The sequence below is a fragment of the Coregonus clupeaformis genome, chromosome 8 (genome assembly GCF_020615455.1).
Source record: "Coregonus clupeaformis isolate EN_2021a chromosome 8, ASM2061545v1, whole genome shotgun sequence".
Lineage (NCBI taxonomy): Eukaryota > Metazoa > Chordata > Actinopteri > Salmoniformes > Salmonidae > Coregonus > Coregonus clupeaformis.
This window is the reverse complement of record NC_059199.1, coordinates 43,560,618-43,573,141: the sequence shown is the minus strand read 5'-3', so window position 1 is coordinate 43,573,141 and position 12,524 is coordinate 43,560,618. Positions and strand designations below refer to the sequence as shown.

General features: G+C 41.1%; 1 protein-coding gene across 1 annotated transcript in view; it reads right to left on the bottom strand.

The window, feature by feature from the left end:
- calcr (calcitonin receptor) overlaps window positions 1-11,394 on the bottom strand; it is an 89,536-nt gene extending 78,142 nt beyond the window's left edge. The window contains exon 1 of the mRNA XM_041885008.1: window positions 10,932-11,394. The gene's annotated coding sequence lies outside the window, so the exon portion shown is untranslated. The remainder of the gene's footprint in view (window positions 1-10,931) is intronic.
- Window positions 11,395-12,524: the final 1,130 nt, after the last annotated feature.

Sequence of the window (12,524 nt, the reverse complement as noted above, 5' to 3'; positions counted from 1 at the left end):
AGCGCCAGCAGCACATTCTTCCCCAGTTTAATTGAGCCTGAATAATGGATCTAATTCTATCAAAATATAATAATTGATCCCGTTCTAATGCCCTATTCTATTTCTATGGCGCTAGCGTCCCCTATTCACTGTAGTGCATTCTGTCATATCGACCCCTACTGGGGACGTAAGAGGAACTACATGTGACAACAACACTGGAGGGAGAAATCTATTATTAACCTGATTACTGCTATGCCTTTCCGAGCCATGTGGGAGAGCGGCTTTTGATCACTGCATACCTTGAATCCAGGATCCTTTAATGTCACAATGAGAAAGGTTTTTGTTACGGTGGAATGTTCAATCGAAGGAATTGCGTTCCGTTTAAAGAAATAGCTTCCACATGAGAAGGGGAGAGAGAGAGAGAGAGAAAGAGAGAGAGGGAGAGGGAGAGAGAGAGAGAGATTCTCAATGAAGCCAGACACATCCATACAGTTGCATGTCCTGTGTCCAAAACAACCCTTAAAGAAATGGCTTCCACGTGAAAAGGAGAGAGAGAGAGAGAGAGAGAGAGAGAGAGAGAGAGAGAAGATACAGAGATACATCCATACAGTTTCTCTGTCCCCCCCCATCTTTTAGGCTAATTTCCCAGGTCTGTCTAAGGTGAGATAAACTGCACAGATTTAACTAAGATGAATCATTTTATGTGGAGAAGTACAAATAATAGAGGTGAGGCAAACAAATGAAAAGGACTTTGCTGATTTTATCTTATAATGCTGTGTGGTCCAATGCTATGTAATGTGAAATCATTACGTTGAGGCATTAGCCTTTGTGATGGTATTCTTTTTATTCAGTCTTAAAGCATTTTTGTTTCCGATAATACAGTAGATGCAAATCAATCAGGACTATTTAGCAGTGTTGGGAAGTCTCAGGGGACATTTGATTCTAGAAAACTAATGATGAAGAATGGCCATCCATTGTGTTGCATTGATTAGAAGAGAAGGCAATAAATCCTTCTCAGCCAGAAGCTGTTTGGTGTTCACCAGCAGGCCAGTGCATTTTTCCTTATCACATTTGTATTTCTTGCAATATAACAACTCTGCAAGTGTGGCAAAAGTAGCGGTTATCTTTTTAAGACATCATAAATCAATTTTTCTCCTCTCATTCTTCCATTGGCACTAAAAGATACGTCGGATGGTCCAGGAAAATGTTGATAAACACTTCCCTGGCCCTGAGTCTGTGACTTGGCATTAGGGTGAGCATGCCACAAGTGAAATTATGTCAATCTAGACTTGAGCCGAGTTTTGTACGTCTTTATAGATCACAGACACGTTGGTGTATTTTTGAGAGTTTGATAGGCTGATAATAATATTTCATGAACTGCTGTAGAATATTCTATTTTTTTCAGACATTTGGTAGGAGTTTCATAGTAAGTGTGAGGGAATGTACATTGTATTACTTTTGAATTAGCTAGTATGATTTAGAATGGATAGAACAATTTGTTAAACAAATTCATGAAAAATAACAATGGTCATTCATTCTATATTGGCAAATCAAAAACAGTGTATTCCTAATTATTTTGAAAAACATCCCCACAGCATGAGGCTGTGGTGTTCTCGGGGTGATGAGAGGTGTTGGGTTTGCGCCAGACATAGCGTTTTCCTTGATGGCCAGAAATCTTACCAGAGTACCTTCTTCCATATGTTTGGGAGTCTCCCACATGCCTTTTGGCGAACACCAAACGTGTTTGCTTATTTTTTTTCTTTAAGCAATGGCTGTTTTCTGGCCGCTCTTCCGTAAAGCCCAGCTCTGTGGAGTGTACGGCTTAAAGTGGTCCTATGGACAGATACTCCAATCTCCGCTGTGGAGCTTTGCAGCTCCTTCAGGGTTATCTTTGGTCTCTTTGTTGCCTCTCTGATTAATGCCCTCCTTGCCTGGTCTGTGAGTTTTGGTGGGCGGCCCTCTCTTGGCAGGTTTGTTGTGGTGCCATATTCTTTCTATTTTTTTATAATGGATTTAATGGTGCTCCGTGGGATGTTCAAAGTTTCTGATATTTTTTTATAACCCAACCCTGATCTGTATTCTTCACAACTTTGTCCCTGACCTGTTTGGAGAGCTCCTTGGTCTTCATGGTGCCGCTTGCTTGGTGGTGCCCCTTGCATAGTGGTGTTGCACACTCTGGGGCCTTTCAGAACAGGTGTATATATACTGAGATCATGTGACAGATCATGTGACACTTAGATTGCACACAGGTGGACTTTATTTAACTAATTATGTGACTTCTGAAGGTAATTGGTTGCACCAGATCGTATTTAGGGGCTTCATAGCAAAGGGGGTGAATACATATGCACGCACCACTTTTCCGATATTTATTTTTGAGAATTCTTTGAAATAAGTTATTTTTTTCCTTTCACTTCACCAATTTTGACTATTTTGTGAATGTCTATTACATGACATCCAAATAAAAATCAATTTAAATTACAGGTTGTAACACAACAAAATAGGAAAAATGCCAAGGGGGATGCCACTGAGTGGCGCAGTGGTCTAAGGCACTGCATCGCAGTGCTAACTGTGCTACTAGAGATCCTGGTTCGAATCCAGGCTCTGTTGCAGCCAGCCGCGACCGGGAGACTCATGGGCGGCGCACAATTGGCCCAGCGTCGTCCAGGGTAGGGGAGGGAATGGCCGGCAGGGATGTAGCTCAGTTGATAGACCATGGCGTTTGCAACGCCAGGGTTGTGGGTTTGATTCCCACAGGGGGCCAGTATAAAAAAAAATAATTGTATTCACTAACTGTAAGTCGCTCTGGATAAGAGCGTCTGCTAAATGACGTAAATGTAATGAATACTTTTGCAAGGCACTGTATGTTGACTCAGTATAAGCCTTTCTATATATGATAATCCATCTGTGGATCATAACTCATGAGCTTTGATATCCTCCTTTTTCAAGAAAAACTCACTCACATTCTTTTAGTGTGTGCTTTCAATTATCACCAGGAGAGAAGTCCTTTCCCAAGAATCCCTTCTTACCCTCCCTCCCTTTCCATCTCGAAGACGGAGTGATGCGCTTTTCTAACGTTTTCTCCTTTTTCTTCTCTATCACTCATCATCTCAACCTGGCAGTGACAGGCAAAGACAGGCAGAGGCAGCATATATCATTATCTATCCACATCATGAGAAAACGACCTCATTGTAATCAAAGGTTCTATCTCTCTGAACATCGGCATGGCAGACATTTAGAAAACATTTCCAAAGTTTCTGGAGAACTTTTAATTTTCAATACAGTTTTAATACAGTTTGGTAGCTAATTAGATAGCATTACTGGAGTTTCAAAGACAACAATTTGTAATGTGAATTAAAAGTACCAACATTTTATCAAATGCTGAATAAACTCAAAAACTATTCATCAAAAGAACAAAACAACTTGCTGAGATGCAGTGTAGGCGAAATTCATATCCAAATATTAATCAAAACAAAATTCACCCTTTGTCCTGAAAGACAAATTCCCACATGTAATCATTGAGGAAGTAGGCTTATACTTGCGGCTGGCAGAAATGGGAAAAGCGATTAAAATAATGTGTGGCTCGAGATAAGCCGAGAAGCATTAGGATTCCCTTCTGCACTGAGCTTTCCAGTATAGTCTTTTGGGTGTGGGACTAACTGGGCTGCATCTGGATGTAGTGGGGTGTGGATAATCAGAGGAGGACAGATGAGCTAGGAGCACGGTCCAGCTATCACAGACACACAAAACTAAAACAAGCACCAGAGCTGGGAGGAGAGTCTCAGAAAAAACATCACAAGAGTTTGCTGTGTGAAATAAAATACAAACATTGAGGGGGTGAGATGGCGAAAGAGAAAGAGAGAGAGAGAGAGAGAGAGAGAGAGAGAGAGAGAGAGAGAGAGAGAGAGAGAGAGAGAGAGAGAGAGAGAGAGAGAGAGAGAGAGAGAGAACAGTGTCAATGTACAGAGAGGACACTAGTTATTTAATCACGAGCCCCCGGTCTCTCGTTAAATAGTTCACTGAGAAGCACGCTCTGGTTCTGGGACGGAGAACTCAAGTCGGGCCGCTATATTGCTCTGACAAGCTTGTTTAACGGTAGCCGAGGGCCTGTTCGACACTGACTATGGTTAGTAATGCTCAACAGACCCTTTTATTGTTGGTTATCTAAGGCTGAGTTGATGCATGTTAGAGCTGCAATGTCGAAAACAATAGCTTTTAATCAATTGTTTTTAACCAATTCTAAAACCAATACATTTATCAAGTATAGAGAGTATATAGAGATTTGATACCACAGCATTGTTGCATAATTTACATTGCTACCAATGGAAATTGGTAGCATATTCATTTAGGCGGAGACAATTCCACTGTGTAAACAGTGTTCACAAAACAGTAGCCTAAATTAGATTACAATTGGTAAAGTATACAAAACATTTCAATAATATTTTTGAACATTTGAAAAAAAAAATCTAAAATCTCTAACTCGTCTTCAGTATCCACTTTTGTTTCGTTCTCGAATACCTATCCAGAAGAAATAGCCCCCACACAAACAGGAGATTAAGAAGGTTTAACAAATAATATTAATCAGTTCGGGGGCGTCTCAAATGGCACCCTACTCCCTACATAGTGCACTACTTTTGCCTGGTCATAACTAGTGCACTATATAGGGAATAGGGTGCCCTTTGGGATGCAAACTTCCTTTGAAGTCACCAAGAAGTCCCTAGGGTTAATAATCAATAGAATAGAAAAAAACAATCTGGGGATGATTTTTCCTGGTGTTCCTGGCGTACCTTATGACATTGAATAACTATAGGCTGCTGCACTAAAGTGCCAAAATGACAGTTACAGTTGAAGTCGGAAGTTTACATACACCTTAGCCAAATACATTTAAACTCAGTTTTTCACAATTCCTGACATTTAATCCTAGTAAAACTTCCCTGTTTTAGGTCAGTTAGGATCACCACTTTATTTTAAGAATGTGAAATATCAGAATAATAGTAGAGAGAATTATTTATTTCAGCTTTTAATTATTTCATCACATTCCCAGTGGGGCAGAAGTTTACATAAACTCAATTACTATTTGGTAGCATTGCCTTTAAATTGTTTAACTTGGGTCAAACGTTTCGGGTAGCCTTCCACAAGCTTCCCACAATAAGTTGGGTGAGTCAGGTTTGTAGGCCTCCTTGCTCGCACACGCTTTTTCAGTTCTGCCCACAAATTCTCTATAGGATTGGGGTCAGGGCTTTGTGATGGCCACTCCAATACCTTGACTTTGTTGTCCTTAAGCCATTTTGCCACAACTTTGGAAGTATGCTTAGGGTCATTGTCCATTTGGAAGACCCATTTGCGACCAAGCTTTAACTTCCTGACTGATGTCTTGAGATGTTGCTTCAATATATCCACATAATTTTCCTTCCTCATGATGCCATCTATTTTGTGAAGTGCACCAGTCCCTCCTGCAGCAAAGCACACCCACAGCATGATGCTGCCACCCCCGTGCTTCACGGTTGGGATGGTGTTCTTCAGCTTGCAAGCGTCCCCCTTTTTCCTCCAAACATAAAGATGGTCATTATGGCCAAACAGTTCTATTTTTGTTTCATCAGACAAGAGGAAATTTCGCCAAAAAGTATGATCTTTGTCCCCATGTGCAGTTGCAAACCGTAGTCTGGCTTTTTTATGGCGGTTTTTGAGCAGTGGCTTCTTCCTTGCTGAGCGGCCTTTCAGGTTATGGCGATATAGGACTCGTTTTACTGTGGATATAGATACTTTTGAACCTGTTTCCTCCAGCATCTTCACACGGTCCTTTGCTGTTGTTCTGGGATTGATTTGCACTTTCGCACCAAAGTACGTTAATCTCTAGGAGACAGAACGCATCTCCTTCCTGAGCGGTATGACGGTTGTGTGGTACCATGGTGTTTATACTTAAGTACTATTGTTTGTACAGATGAACATGGTACCTTCAGGCGTTTGGAAATTGCTCCCAAGGATGAACCAGACTTGTGGAGGTCTACATATATTTTTCTGAGATCTTGGATGATTTCTTTAGATTTTCCCATGCAAAGAGGCACTGAGTTTTCAAGCAAAGAGGCACTGAGTTTGAAGGTAGGCCTTGAAATACATCCACAGGTACACCTCCAATTGACTCAAATGATGTCAATTAGCCTATCAGAAGCTTCTAAAGCCATGACATCATTTTCTGGAATTTTCCAAGCTGTTTAAAGGCACAGTCAACTTAGTGTATGTAAACTTCTGACCCACTGGAATTGTGATACAGTGAATTATAAGTGAAATAATCTGTCTGTAAACAATTGTTGGAAAAATTACTTGTGTCATGCACAAAGTAGATGTCCTAACCGACTTGCCAAAACTATAGTTTGTTAACAAGAAATTTGTGGAGTGGTTGAAAAACAAGTTTTAATGACTCCAACCTAAGTGTATGTACACTTCCGACTTCAACTGTACGTATAGGTGGCCAGGCAAAGCACAATCAATTAGGAGTAGGAAAATCAATTCCCATTGAGGGATTATCCTGACCAAGAGACTTGGAAAGGGGAAGCATAATCAGTCAGAATTATAAACGTCTCCCAATTGTTAAGGAATCTCTGAGAGAAAACATACAGCTGTATGAATTATAATTTGCAACCAGACAGTTATTCCAGTCTCTCTGATAGAGACTTGTGTAAGACCTTTATTGTAAAACAGTGGGGAGGCCTTTTACTTAGGCAAAGTCTTGTTCTTACGGCTGGAATGAGAACTAAGATTTCAATTCTGACTGTGTCAGTGTTTTCCTCAGTTTTATCAGAGGATGACAGATCCATTCTGCTTTTTTCATCCCAACCTCATGATATACTGTACAGTACGTAGATGTATGACGCATAGAACATCTGCTCATTAATCAAAAGATATCTATGGTCAACATCCTCACGACAGAGATCTCAAATAATCTGCAGACAGATTTCAACCCTCCCACTGGGCACGGACGTCATTTCAGCATCTAGTTTTGGTTTACATTTGGTCAACTAACGTGAATTCAACGCGAAAATAAACAAAACATTTCATTATGGCTTAGTGATCTCCGGTCTTCTGCTCACTGAACATAAGCATTTTAGATTGGATTCATTAGGTGCATTGTATCAATCCTGGAGTATGAAAGCATGGTTGCTGCAACTGTCCAAGCAAATTGCCTCTCTGTAGAAGTGTATTCGTCCTTATGAGAAAGAACGGCTATGGGCTGGGTTCTGAGTCGGTCCATCATGTTTTTATGATAAAAACATAAACACATTTCTGACATTTCTTAATTGGAATGAATTTTACACCTTTCACAAATAGAAAAATGCCTCGAAGTAAAATTACATGAACACATAGAACTCCCTCATTTGGAGTACATTACATCTGAATCATAGCCTATATCTCTACTCTGATAAGCTCTGCATAGGATCAAGTGTGATCGTAGCACACAACTATACTGTGCATCAGCTCCATCTACTGATGCAGACGGGGTGTTCAGTAGGGCTGGGAATTACCAGGGACCTCACAATACAATATTATCACAATACTTTGGTGCCGATACGATATGTATTGCGATTCTCACGATTCTATATGTATTGTGATTCGATACTGTGATTTTATTCCGATTCGATGTAAGAAAACGTATTGCTCACCATATGTCTGCTGCAGACAAGAGAGAGCCATGAGAAAATGAGTCTTGATCAGTCATGGAAATAAAAGTGCTGAAAACAAATTGGCTCCCTATTTAAAAAGAAGATGGAGAACAACCTATGAAGAAAACGTTTTGGTGCAGGTACAGCCAACTAGCGCAAAAATAATATTGCGATATTGTCAAAACGATACGATACGCTATATCAAAAAAAATAATATCGTGATATGTAACTGTATCGATTTTCCCCCCATCACTAGTGTTCAGTATATTATAGACACTGTAGTATAGGAGAGTAGGGGGAAGTAACCCCCTAGACGCTGGTCTTGGGTCCGTTTCCCCCACTAATGGTTAAAGTTAGGAATGAAGGAGGGGAAGCTGATCCTAGAATTGTACCTAGGGGAAACTTCTCCCTGGAGTAAACGTTAGGTAGACACAGCGCGGGCAATCACTGGAAATTGTTCACCGATTAGGGTGGGGAGAACTGGCGCACCGGGACTATCCAAAAATAGACCCAGAGAGAACAGCTCCTCTTTGTGTTGGAGCAGTTTAATGAATAAGGAAATGTTAAGAAAATATTTCACCACGGTGTCATTTCATGGGTAGGTCGAAGACAGCCGATCGTGTTGCTTCAAGAACATGAGTGATATGCACTAATTTCAAAATGACAGCACACATATTGAAACACTTACACATGTAATGTAATAACTACATCATATCATCGCTAGTTCTGTAAATGTCTTTACTATGTTACGGGGACTTAATAATTGTTTGTGAGAGCAGCTGCATCCACACATCCGCGAGAACAAGTATCCGAAAGGGAGCTGTATTCTCTCACACTGGCTTCATGCACTACTGTGTATTTTATAATGGAAAAACCTCCACACGTCATTCTGGCTGGCTAACGTCTTGACTTAGCCCATAGTACAATTTGATGCTGTGAAATTTTACAAGGTCAATGAAAGAGGAAGACAAATAGAAAACTATTTCAACATGAAGTTGCACAAAAGCACGTCTTACACACAACCTACACTACACAAAAGGCCGAAGGACAACATGTCCCCACAACAACTAACATATTTCAATCCCATTTCATTTAAAGCTACAGTCTGGGATTCGAAAGACAACAACATGGAAGAATGAGTGTGGCGAGGTTGTTGTTGTGTTTATCTGCAGTATGCATTCTGTAGAGTTTCAGCACAAGAGTCTTCTCCACTGTTCATCTGAGTTCACTTTACATGCATTCCAAGTTGCACATGCTAGTCTTAATGTTAGTCTTAATGTTACTATTGAACGGATTCCCCGGATCCCAGACTGTACCTTTAAATGGGCAGCATTTCTATTTAGACTGGAAACAATTATGACGAGTATCTTTGCTCTGTCAGATTACCCTGTACAATGAATGGAGCGTTGTAGACAACAGAGCCATAGCCTGAGACAGACAGAGAGAGGCAGAGTGGCGTACGTGATATAATGAATATGGGCAGCATATTGTGTGGTACAGAGAGCTCTTAGTTACATATGTCTTTGTGTCCTGTGTCCTCACCTGTGTGTGTTGAGGAGGGGAGTGGGTGGGTGGAGGGGTAGTGTGTGTGGAGGAGGGGAGTGGGTGGGTGGGTAGTGTGAGTGTGTGTGTGTGTGTGTGTGTGCGTGTGTGCGTGCGTGCCAATCTCAATCTCTCTCTGTGTGTGTGTGCCATTTCAGGGCATGAGAGCACCGAGGTTTAACTTTCATTTAAATTTGATCTCCCTCCTGGCTCTCTCTGCTGTCCCGTCAGTCTGGCATATTTGCCGCTCTGCTCGTCACTGATCAGACAGCTGATGTATCACTCCCCAATCTCACAGATAGAAAGAGCAACCAGACCTTTGCAACTTTGTGTGTGTGTGTGTGTGTGTGTGTGTGTGTGTGTGTGTGTGTGTGTGTGTGTGTGTGTGTGTGTGTTCATGCGTGTTTCTGACAGGATCCCATCATATTTGTGCACATCGCCTCTTCAGCCCATCATCCCGTCTCAAATCAATGCCCGTTCAGACAGACAGACAGACAGACATAAAGTTAGACGGACAGACAGAGGGTAATACATTTCCTTAAACATGATTACATTAACAGAACTCATCTATTCAACGAGGCATTTGGGACGTAGCCTTACTGATGCTCTACAAGTATGGATTTGACATAAGTAGCCTATGGAATGACATAATTGATTGCTAATGATCTTCTTCATAAATATGCTACAACAATGTATAATGGGAATGGTTCCAGGTTGTGTCACAGCAGTTCTCTTCTCACTATCAAATCATCTGAGTGGACACCTTGTGGTGCTTTGATAATACTAAGATATACCACACTGATTATAATTTAGCCTGGTGGTTGACAATGATACACTTTTTGTATGTTGACAACAGCCACAGTCTCCCCAGTCCCAATCACAATGACATCTCCTTTACACACTCCTCATGAGGGGCAAGTGCTGCACAATGTTTAATGCTCAACTGGCTACTTTGATTCACATGTAAAATGATGTGCTCCACTAAATGGTACTGCTAGATCCCTGAACTGATTATACTTACAAATCTGCCCAAATGACTTGAGAGTGCCTATACAGTATGGTATGGGAACGGGAAATTGTAGGCTAAGCAATGTTTTCTACATAAGCTTTGGGAGAATCAGCATATTTCACATGCTGAAACTAAAATCTAGAATATGTGTCAACAGCATTAGTCTATTTGGGAGGGATGGGTGTAGACTTTTAAGGTATGAAACATTCTAAAAGTCAATACAGCATTTAATTTTGTGATTTGTTTTGTTATGATATTAAATAAATGTCACATTCCTACAAACCATGTTAAATTGTGTGAGACCGATTGCTTGATATGGTCAACGAAATATGCCATCCCATTGACTAATGACTAATGCGTGTAGGGAGCTCATCAATCAGAAACCAACCAGTAGACCTACACATATGCCCTTTTATGGTCACGGATAAATTCATAAAACATTTACCATTGTGCTTCTTTGGTGTTTATAACATTGTATTCCCTTGGTCTCATTCTTGCCATATCAGCCAGTATTATAAACAGAGTTGGTGGAAAGCAAAGGTCACTGCCAGCCGCTCAGCACAAGCTGAGCACGCAATTTATTTATGTCAAATGGCAAAATTGAACAATGATCAGGTTTATTGGCAGGCTATACTCGTTTATTGTAGTTTTTTTTTTTTTTTTACGATTGTGACAGTCACGTTAAAAGTAGTGAATGAATCCAAATGGGATTGAATAAATGCAACAACATAATTGAAAGCTCTTACCTTGCTAAAAAATTGGTTGAAAGATTTAAATTCTGTAAGGGGTCCAATAGAGCGCGGTGGTGCAGCCTATGTAGACAGGCTTATTCTGAGAATGACTTCCATCGTCCGTGATTCTATTTAACTCAACCAAATGTCAATTTACAATATTTTTTTTCACCCGGACAAGGAATATCCACTCGATATAGAAATAATAATAAAATCAATCAACTGCGACAATTGCCTTTGTTGATTTCATTGCATCTATGAAAGCTACTTTTTATGACTGACGCGTGGTTTACGTTTTTGCGGTGATAATGCACCAGTCTGTAGCCGTTAACTCTGTGACAGTTCACCAACCGGTAATCCAAGTGCATCTAACTGCCTCCGGTTTCGCGGAGTTCCTCCTAGGATTGTGACTGCCTGGTAGGTTTCAGCACTCTGTTAAAGACACAGAGCGTCGAGGCGCGAGCATCTCAGTGTGCGCTTTCTTCTGACTGGCGCTCTTTCTTTTCTATACCCACCTAATTAGTGCACTTCCAGTTGTTCGACTGACGTCAATGTCATTACAGCTTTAGCATTTATCCGTCTGTATTCTACACACACACACACACACATGCACGCACGCACGCACACACACAGAGAGGGGGTTATGGGGGCGTGAAGCTGCATATTTATGACATATTATTATACTGAAATGCATGATGGTCTTGTCATCTCTATGCCTCATCTCTTAGTCTCAAACAGCAGCGATACACAATGCTGAGAAGATAGACATGTAATTCACTGGGGAGAACGGGGTGGGCAAGCAATCTTTTCATTTATGTTTTTTCTTCTTCCAACTTTGAAAATAACTTTGCCGTTTCTGCTACATGTGTATGGAGGGCTGAAAAAATGTTTGGTCTTGGAGTGCAACGTTGGCCACGCCCCCACCACACCCACCACCTAAACCCCATTTTGATCCAGAAAAAACCCTGGCATTGCTAAATCCATGCAAGAAAGTGTGCAAGTGGACACTTTGGGGAGAAGGGTGGAGAATCGGGATGCAATAACATGACTTTTAGGTCAAACTCATATTGGTACTACCTTTGAGGAGAATCAGTGCCAAGTAATGACTTGTAGCGTTAGATACTGTAGACATTATCTACCTCTGTGCTTGCAACCTCCACCTCCTATCTATCCAAGTAGTAGTAAGCCTACCTAATATAGAATACCTACTATCAGCTGGTGTAGATGAATTCCATGAGGATGAGCTCCTACATGTGCCCACAACTCAGTGAAGATGCCCTCCACCACTTTCTTCCAGCCACATCTGGAACTCCTAAACAGACAGACAGGCAGGCAGGCAGGACAGACAGTGTGAGAGCCAGGCCACAAAAAAAAGAAACAAATGCCAAACAAAATTGTCTATAGTACTGTATAGTGTATAATGTATAGTGTACTTCATCAATAAGTGCATCGACGATGTCGTCTCCACAGTGACCGTACGTACATATTTCAACCAGAAGCCATGGATTACAGGCAACATCCGCACCGAGTTTAAGGCTAGAGCTGCCGCTTTCAAGGAGCGGGACACTAATCCGGACGCTTATAAGAAATTCCGCTATGCCCTCAGAC